At 37.2% G+C, this 10,347-nt stretch overlaps 1 non-coding gene across 1 annotated transcript; it reads right to left on the reverse strand.

Moving 5' to 3' along the window:
• Positions 1 to 7,444: 7,444 nt before the first annotated feature.
• On the reverse strand, positions 7,445 to 7,575 carry LOC129691443 (small nucleolar RNA SNORA17). Its single transcript, XR_008722465.1, has one exon. It is a non-coding gene; the product is annotated as a small nucleolar RNA SNORA17 (small nucleolar RNA).
• Positions 7,576 to 10,347: the final 2,772 nt, after the last annotated feature.

A 10,347-nucleotide genomic window follows, 5' to 3' on the forward strand; every position in this document is an offset into this window, starting at 1 on the left:
AAAAAACTAGAAATGATAAGCTTATTTAGCAGTAAGTCTCAGAGATTAAAAACATTAAGGCCTAGGTTAGCAGATAAAGGCTAGAAGCTTCCAGGCCTAGGCCTAGGGTAATGCTCTGGGCTCAGCCCAAGCCATGTATTCACAGAGCTTGGATATGGTTCTCATCTCATCCACTCATCAGAGAAAATATAAACAAAATCTACATGCACTGTCATCATAGACAAATGTTATTGTCAATATTTTAAGAATACCATACATTATTACAAAAGATTACACCCTAGCTTACTGTATATCATGGGTAGCAATATTCCCATTGTAAAGCTCTAAAGAACGATATTAGTCTAACCAACAGCACCACAAAGTTTATGATTGTCAACAGAAACCTGGAGTTATTTTGTAATAGCCAATAAAGAAAACTTTAGATTTTAAAAATCATGTCAAAAAATATAAAGCCTTTCCCAGGTTAAATGTATTTGAATTGGACATTACTGGACAATGTCTGAGCATGGAAAGCTGGATTTGTCTTGGCAATGCAAATAGAATTTCTTCACTCACTTAAAGCTTACTTGAAATGCCAGTGTGGCTCTCTTTATACTACTTATGGATAATTGTCTCAAGTGAGAATGGCAGTGGCCAAAACATATTTTTATGTATTTAAAATACCATTTAACAATTCATAAATCTACTGCCTACATTTAAGTATGCCTTTAACTTGTTCTGACTTCCATTATTTAATTTAATGTAATCTCAGGATTTAGAAATTGGATGGGATGCCAAGAATCTACATGTCCAACACTTTCTTTCATGAAAAAGATAAGATAGACATGAGGAAAGGACAAAAAAACTGTTTAGAGGTCACAGGTTCGACGGGGAGCAATTAAGATCAGAAGTTAAGATTTCCTTCTTGTTCCAAAGCAATTCTTCCCACGCATCATTAAACAATTGCAATCAGTTCCCTCCTACTGATGAATGTGTTCAGAGTAATTCTTGGTCTAAACACTCTGACATGATTTCCCACCCAGAAACTCAGTTTTGTGGAGCACCTATGCTGTTTTATTTACTGTGGTTGTTTTGCTGTTACAAAAGATTCTACCAGGATATTCAGCGTTCATACTGGTCTTGAGCATAGTCAGCCTAACTGAAGAATTTGCAGTTCGCTAGTCTTCCTATAATGCTTGATATTTTCTCCCATATGCAGAAATTGACATGTGGCAATCACTCTATCTAAAATCTTATTCCTGGTACTTGTGGCTCAGCCTAAAGTATAATTATATATAAAAAAAAAATGTAACCATTACTAGAAACTCTCCCATGCCTTCTCTATTTAATTTAATAAAACTGAGACACACACGTGGTCAGATTCTCAAGATGGCTCTCAGTGTGAATTCAGTTTATTCTAAATCACACTTTGATGAGCTCTGTGAAATTTCTCTGAAGAAAGAGCTGAAACACCGTCTCATCAATAAAATTCTATTTCTGAAAATCCATTTATGTTGAAACCCTACCTTTATGCAAGAGATAAAATGAATATTTTGAAAATTGTCACAGGCTTCAACTTCAAACCATGCTGAATTATCCCCCTATTGAGCAAACCTTTTCCATTCTGATCTAGTCATGCGATTTTCTTGGAACTTTTGAGTTTTCTGAACTTCACTTCCATCTTTTTCATTTCTTTTTTCTTTTTGTTTGGTCTCATCTATCAGTTTCTTAAAAAAATGAATCTGGGTTTTTTCCCTAGCCCCATCTCTCCTCACTTCTTTTGAATATAACAGCCCATGCTTCTTTAGTTTCCAACACCAAGAGATTCTCAGCACCGAGGAGATCATAGCATGTCATTCTTGATAGAGTAGGGACTTTTGAATCCAGAGACAGACCTCAGCCTCATCTGGATGGATTTATTTCTACTTCTACTGACCTAACTAAGAAGCATCATAATGCCTAAATGTGACCTCAAAATGCATAAACAATGAAAGTACAGAGAGTTCTCTATTCCAAACTGTTCCAGGCTATCCATATCAGCTCAATAAACATTAATCTGAAACATTGTTTGAGGGAATTCAGGGGTATATAGATAACTAAAGACTGTTCTCTTCATGAAGAACCCTACATAAACGAGGTGAACTGCTACATATGTAGGGGTACAAAAGAAGTAGTAAGGTACCAACCAGAAGAAAATCTAACTGACATTTTTAAATGATCAGTATCTGTGATCCCCTCTTGAGGGGGATAAACAGGTCTCAGAAGATTACCAGGCATGATTCTGTGCAAGGGAGAAAAAAAAGAAAGTCCAAGTAAACACCTCCCTTGCTCAGAGACTGAAGCTGGCTCCTAATGCTGCTACTCAAACCACAGCTTCCCAGCCCCCTCTTTGCTTCCTTTTACATCACTCCTCCATCAGAAACATCTTCCCTCATCAGCCAAATTTAGAACAACTTTTAATGTGTTTGAGTCATTGTACCAGTGCATTGTCTATGACATGAAAAGAGACAGAAAAGCAATTCTACATGCCATATGCTGTACTTATGGAAAACTTTCAGGTTTGCGAAATAATGTTTCTTTTCTGCTGTCCCTCCATGATAAATAATTCAGCTACATATTCCTGGTTGTCTGTTTTTCTGTCTGGACTCTGTTTTCTTTAGTTTTTTTTTAATTTATTTTTTATTATACTTTATTCACTTTGTATCCAAGCTGTAGCCTCCTCTCTCATAACTTCCCATCCCACCCTCTCTCCTTCTTTTCTTCATATGCCCCTCACCCAGGCCACTGATAGGTGAGGTCCTCATCCCTTCCCTCTGACCCTAGCCTATCAGATCTCATCAGGACTAGCTGCATTGTCTTCCTCTGTGGCCTGGTAAGGCTGCCCCACATCCCCGCCTCAGGGGGAGGTGATCAAAGAGCCAGCCACTGAGTTCATGTCAGACACAGTCCCTGTTCCCCTTACTAGAGAACCCACTTGGAGAATGAGTTGACATGGGCTACATCTGTGCAGGGGTTCTAGGTTATCTACATGAATGGTCTTTGGTTAGACTCAGTCTCAGAAAATACCCCAGTGTCCAGAATTTTTGGTTCTATTTTTCCCCTTGTGGAGATCCTGTCCCCTCCAAGTTTTTCCTTATCCTACTTCTTTCATAAGATTCCCTGAAAAAAAAAAAAAGATTCCCTGAACTCTACCCAAATTATGGCTATGTGTCTTAGTGTCTGCTTTGATACCCTACTAGGTAGAGTCTTTCAGAGGCTCTCTGTAGTAGGCTCCTGTCCTGTTCCCTGTTTTCTCCCTCTTCCAATGTCTATCCCGTTTGCCTTTCTTTATGAAGATTCAGCATTTCACCCTGTGTCCTCCTCCTTGCTTAGATTCTTTAGGTGTACAGATTTTAATGTGTTTATTCTATATTATATGCCTTACATGCACTTATAAGTAAGTAAGTTGCCAAAACCATACAATGGAAAAAAGATGGCATCTTCAACAAATGATGCTGGTCCTACTGGATATTGGCATGTAGAAAAATATGTAAATAGATCACCATGCACAAAACTAAAGTCCAAGTAGATCAAAGGCATCAACATAAAACCAGACACACTAAATCTGTTAGAAGAAAAAGCAGGGAACAGCCTCAAACTCATTGGCACAGGAGACAACTTCCTGAACAAAACACCAACAGCACAGGATCTAAGATCAACAATCAATAAATGGGACTTCATGAAATAGAAAAGCATCTGTAATGGAAAGGACACTGTCATCAGAACAAAATGACAGCCTGAAGACTGGGAAAGGATCTTCACCAACCCTATATCTGACAGAGGCTAATATCCAGAATATGTAAGGAACTGAAGATGTCAAACAGATACAAATCAGAGAATTCTCAATAGAGGGATATCAAATGGCAGAGAAACACTTAAAGAAATGGTCAATGTCCTTAGTCATCAGGGAAATGTAAATAAAAACGACCCTGAAATTTCAGCTTATACCCGTCAGAATGGCTAAGATCAAAAACTCAATAACAACATATGCTGGAGAGGTTATGGAGAAAGGAGAATCCTCATCCACTGCTCGTGGAAATATAAATGTGTATAACCACTTTGGAAATCAATCTGGAGCTTTCTCAGACAATTAGCAATAGCGCTTCCTCAAGATCCAGCTATACCACTCCTAGGCATATATTCAAAAGATGCTTGAGTATGCAACAAGGACATTTGGTCAACCATGTTTATAGAAGCTTTATTTGTAATAGCCAGAATCTGGAAACAACCCAGATGTCCTTCAACTGAGGAAAAGATACAGAAATTGTGGTACATTTACACAATGGAATACTATGCAGCAGTTAAAAACAAGGAAATCATGAAATTTGCAGGAAAATGGTGGGATCTAGAAAAGATCATCCTTCATGAGGTATCCCAGAAGAAGAAAGATACACATGGATTCTCTTTTAAAGGGCAAAATAATCACTTACAATAACATCAGTTGACATGGTTATCAAAAAATTCCATCTGTGAATTTACAACATTTTATTAACTAACATTTAATTTGCAAAATAATCATAAAAATACTTAATGACTATTTACTATATGCCATGTGCTATACTAGAAAAAGTTTAATGACATCTCTATCATTCATAACAATAATAATCTTCACAAGCAATAAATGGCTAACTTTTTTCTAGCTGTTGCTTTACATCCCGCTAATACATTTAATGAAGTAATGAGGCAACTTTAAAAGTATATTACTGCACAAGATATTAAAATATTAAACTAATAAGTACTTTATAAACCCCAGGACCTCCAATTCCTAGGACCTAAAATTATAAAAAGTAGTATTATGAAGCCCAGAAAGGAATATTGTCTCTCACAGAGTATTGTTAGTTTCCCAAGAGAAAACGTAAATAAGAATACAAGACAATAGCTTCAGGTAGAAGGAATGGCAATGAGGGCTATTTCCTACTTCCCCTGGAGCTCTCACCTTACTGTTCCCAGAGTTCCCAGAATCCACCTCGGGTGGTTTATAACCACTCAGAACTGTAGCAACAGAAGACCTGGACCTAATGCTGTTTTCTGGTCTTCATAAGACCCATATTTGTGTATACATACACACATACAAGCATAGCAGTATGTACATAATTAAAATAATAAAATATTAAAAAAACAAAGACAGTTAACAAATAAGTTTTTAAAACAGTTAGAAATATTTCTACAAATCACATTTAATAATAATAATATTTAACAATGATATTTAGTCTAATTCTAACTAGCATGATTATACTGAGGTCAATATAATTACTTGACTAGTTGCAACCAAACATGAAATATAACTATGATAGTAGATGCCTATACTCCAGCACTCAGTAGACTGAGAAAGGAAAATCTGTGTCATTCAAGTTAAAGTTGGACTATATAGTAAGTACAATGTTATTCTAAGTTACAGAGCAATATCATGTGTCACAGAAAATCAAATAAATGAACATCACAACATATCAGAGGATTCTTTCCTTGTTAAAAACAAAACAAAACTAACAAAAAAAAAAAAAAAACAAAACACTGTTGCTCTAAGTGTGAAAGAGAAATTAAAAGAGTGGTTCAAGCACAAGAGGGTGCTACATGCGTTTTCAAAAAGTGTTCATGAGATTGTAAAATTGTATCTGAAAACAGGATGCTACATGATTTGCTAACATGTATTATAAATCTCCATCCTGGTGACTGACATAAAATAACACCATAAAAGAAAGCATGAATATAATGAAATGGTCTCAGTAAAGGTTTATAGAGAAAAAAATGTAGCATCTGAAATTTTAGACATTAAAGAATAGAATTAGTGGCGTTGAATATTTTAAAACAAAAAGACCAAAAACCAAGCAATAACTGGTGAAAATGAATTAGTGTAAAGACCACAAGAGGAAACCAGGGATAGCTTCTATATGCAATGCAAAGAGAGGGAGAGGACAGAAAAGTACTTCAAACAACAGGCAACAATCATCAACATTAGATAAGAACTGATATGCTTTCAAGTACTAAATATTCATTCAAGAAATACAATGAAGTGAACAGAAGAAGCACACAGAAAATCATATTTGAATTACTAAAAAAACATAAGAACAAAACTCAAAAAAATCAGGTACTTGTTTTATTCTTTTTTTAAAACTTTTTATTCATTCTTTGTGAATTTCACATCATACACTGTAATCAACTCATCTCCTCCTCCCCTCATACCTGCTGTACACCCTTGCAAACTTTCACCCAACCAGAGGGGGGTAAAAAATTTCATGGGGAAGATACAGTGTGTCATAATATGTCCCACAACATATACTTTCTTCCATATTTTGTTGCTTTCAAATATTCATTGCAATGACTCAATCGTCTGGCCTGAGGCTTCTCACGTCTGGCTTCTGTTACTCTATCAATCCTGGGACCTCACTGGAGTACCTTTTGGATAGCCTGTTGTTGCCCTGTGTTATAAAGATCCAGTGCTTCAGATCTATAGGACAGGCTCCTTACTACACTCCAGCATTTTATAGATGAGGTAGACATTGGGGTGGGCCAATTCAAAACTCTGCATCTGGTCCTGAGAGGCATCTGAGCTGGTCAGACCTTCAGCTCTACCACTTGCATGCCCTCTGGGCTGGCTCATCCACAAATGCCATGTCCAGGGCAAGCACTATTGTGGCCAGGTGAGGTACTCTCCAGAGCTGCAGCAGGTGAGCAACAGCGATAGCTCTCCTGCTCTCATGACCTCAGGGCCAACTCTCCTTTCTGATGTAGGTGGTAAGGAGTAAGGAGGGGAGAGAAGTGGTAGGGTTAGCTCTTCCATACTCCTGTCTTTTGGAAGTCTCATCTGCAACTCCTGCAATGTGCTGAAAGCCACTCTCCTGAGTACTGCAGCTGGCTAGGTTGGGGTCAGCTCTCCTGCTTTCATACCTCCAGGGCCAGCTCTCCTAAAATGGTTGGGTAAATGGGGAAGGCAATTCTGCACAGCCCTCAGATATCAAAATGTCCCAGGGAAGCAGCACAGACCAACGTTATCTGCCTGGCCTTTGGGGTAACCAACTCCTGCGTCTGCAGAGCCACAAAGTCAAATATAGCCCCTGGTGGCAACACAGACCAGGACCCCACCACGGTCCTAGGCGGCATCACTAACAACTCACATCAGGCTGTTCCTAACAATCCTTGAGTACCCAGTTCTGCCTCTCTTCATTTTTTTTCTCTTTCTCATCCATTTCCCCATCACTTACTTGCTCCTCTTAGTGGCACATGGGGTCTCTGAGTGTCTGAGGTCATCTTAGAAGTGGTCTCAGGAGGGCCATGCCCCACCTGTGCATTATGGCACCAAGCAGAGGTCATCTCAGGTATGATCTACAACCCAAGGAATGTGTGGTACACTAGTAGTCATCTCAGGCTGGCTCCTCATCTAGGCTCCCTGGGGTTGGGCTACTGGTTGTCTCAGGCTTGTTTATCCTGGAATGTTAGGCTACTAATCATTCATATGTTCACAAGTCAGAATAGTGATTATAGCCAACACCTCTCTCCTCTTGCCACCTAGTACTGCACATGTGACACTGCAGCCACACCGTCAATGACTCAAGGGGCAGGGAAAAATAAGCGAATCATGGACAGTGAATCAAAGAGAATGATCAAAAGCAGGAGATAGTCTAAAAAGTGTCATGTTCCCAAGGCAAATTTTTTAATGAATTGCCTCCAATCAATAGAAAATGCTATTAGATGGGAGACTAGAATACACACACACACACACACACACACACACACACACACACACACACAAACTGTGCTCACTATAAGACATATTTCTGCTAAGAAACACAACATTCAAGAGGCTGAAGCAAGAGAGTTGCCATGAGTTGGGAGGTTAGCGGAATCTGCTTCAAAAAACAAACACCCACAAAGATGTATTGTTAATTTTAAATTTTCTGTAAAATCACTGACATTTAAAAGGCAGTAATAGCAGCCCTCCATTGTAGACTTTACAACAAAGGGGGAATCTAAAACCTCAAACAATAACTCTAAAATCAGAGGCTGGTTTTAGATTCCATTAGCAGAAAATTTGCACAATATGATTTGAAAGTAAAATTTAAACTGAAGGGAAATTTACTTAAACTTATAGAAACTAGTACAATGAAATAAAATGTTGCAACAAAAAGCAGCAATAGAAATACAGTATAATCTTTAAAGTGACAGAGTTGTTTTATCAGGAAAAGATGATATAAACAAAAAGTAAAAAAGAATTGTTGTCATTATAAATCAAATAATATCAATTCCATGGGATTTTATAAATATAGCAATTAAAATATATACTGTCATGAAAGATATACTGCCAAACAGGATATAAAAGCAAGACACAACAGGCTTGCTACATGAAAGGCAATTTCAGTGTAACATTGTAGATGGTCAAAGTAAATACTGGAAAGGAATAATAAGTACCTACAAATGAGATAGCTGAAGTGCTTATTGTTACAGAATAATGTAGACTTTGGAAAAAGTAATATTAAGAGACAATGTGCGGAAAATATCGCAAACATAAGGGGTTCACAAACTAGGAGTAAGGATGGTTACAGGTGTCTGGTGTGTTATCACAGAGCTTGAACATGCTTTGTGATCATCAAACCTAAAAGAAAAACAAATGCATACTGTTCTATATAAGCATTAAAAGATGGAAATACACGAAGTATGTCATTTAATGATAAAAGCATTAAACTTAAAAGCAATAGTAGGAACGTGAAATGACATGAAATGTCACACATTTCTTAAAATGATACAGACTTCCGTAAGACACACCATCCATCAAAGAAAAGTAATGAAAGAAAGAGAATCTATTTTGACTGACAAATGAAATTGTATCAGAATTAATGGAACACTACCAACAGTACATCATTGTTAATTATTACTTAAAATTTTTGTACTAGAAAACAGAATATTCTAATATGAAAAACCTATACTTTAATCTTTAAAAATTATAAACAGGAAAGTTATTTATGATCTGAGAGAAGGTAAATTTTTCTTGGCACACAAGATATAAGTCATAGAAATAAATTAGTAATAATACTGTATTATAAAGCCAACCTTCTAAGCTTTGGGTGAAATTGATAAATAATGATGAGAATGACGTTGGAACTCAAGAGTGAGCCAAATCTCAGCCTAGGGTGTACACCCTCCTCCCTCCACACACAAACTTAGACATTGTCTCAACGAAGGGATTGGCAGAGGAGCAGAGTGGAAGAACAAAGGAAGCGAGGGAGAGGAAGAAGGAAGAACTGAGAAGCCCCAAAAGTAAAGAAACTGCAACCTTTTTGGCAAATACTTCATATACTTTGATATTTGCTACATTAGTGGTTATATGAATACAGAGTAAAGATTAGTGTTTTTAAAATGTACAACTCTTTTTTAATGTTTATATTAATTAAAGTTTATTCACTTTGTATCACAGTTGTAGTGCCTTCCCTCATTCCCTCCCAATCCCATCCTTCCTCCCTCATCTCCCCCATTCTACTGATAGGGGAGGTCCTCTTCCCCTTCCATCTGACCCTAGCATATCAGGTTCATCAGGACTGGCTGCACTGTCTTCCTCTGTGGCCTGGTAAGGCTGCACCCCCCTCAGGGGGAGGTGATCAAAGAGACAGCCACTGAGTTTATGTCAGAGACAGTCCCTGTTCCGCTTACTAGGAACCCACTTGACTACTGAGCTGCCATGGGCAGTATCTGTTTAAGTCAGTAGCATCTTTGGAGATTCTTTGTGTCATAATGTTAAATAAGGGAGGTTTTATTTATTTATTTATTCCTTTCTTACAGGCTCTTTAAGTATATCTTATGGCTTCTGGTTCGGTGTTTTTATGGGATCCTGGAGTATGTGTATGTCTGCATCTATATGCATTTCTTGTGTTTTTTTCCCCCCTTTGGTTATTTTTCTTCTTTTGTTGTTTTGTCATATTCCTATTTGTTTGTTCTTAATCTTATTTTATTTTTCTTATCATCTCTTATGTGCCAGGTTTTTTGTTTCTGTTCTTTCTAATGAGATATAGAAAGGTTGTTGATCCAGAAGGGAGGGAAAGTGGGGAGGAACTGGGAGAAGTAGCAGGAGGGAAAATTGTAATCAGAATAAAGTGTACAGAAAAAGTCTATTTTTCTGTTATTGGGGCTTCAATAACAGAAAAGAGAAATTCTCAAAGGAAAAAAATAAAATGTACAACTCAATAATCAGATACTCAATTTAAAAATTAAAAAGAGTAAAAATATTCTTGTTCAAAGTAGATAGATCCAAGAAACTTATTAAGCATGTCTACATAATTAATCATCAAATACATTCAAGCAAAAGCACAGGAGATAATTAACATATGTCAACAGGAAAAATTA

This window comes from Psammomys obesus, unplaced genomic scaffold (genome assembly GCF_907164565.1).
Source record: "Psammomys obesus unplaced genomic scaffold, mPsaObe1.curated_primary_1811, whole genome shotgun sequence".
In the NCBI taxonomy this organism is placed as follows: Eukaryota; Metazoa; Chordata; class Mammalia; order Rodentia; family Muridae; genus Psammomys; species Psammomys obesus.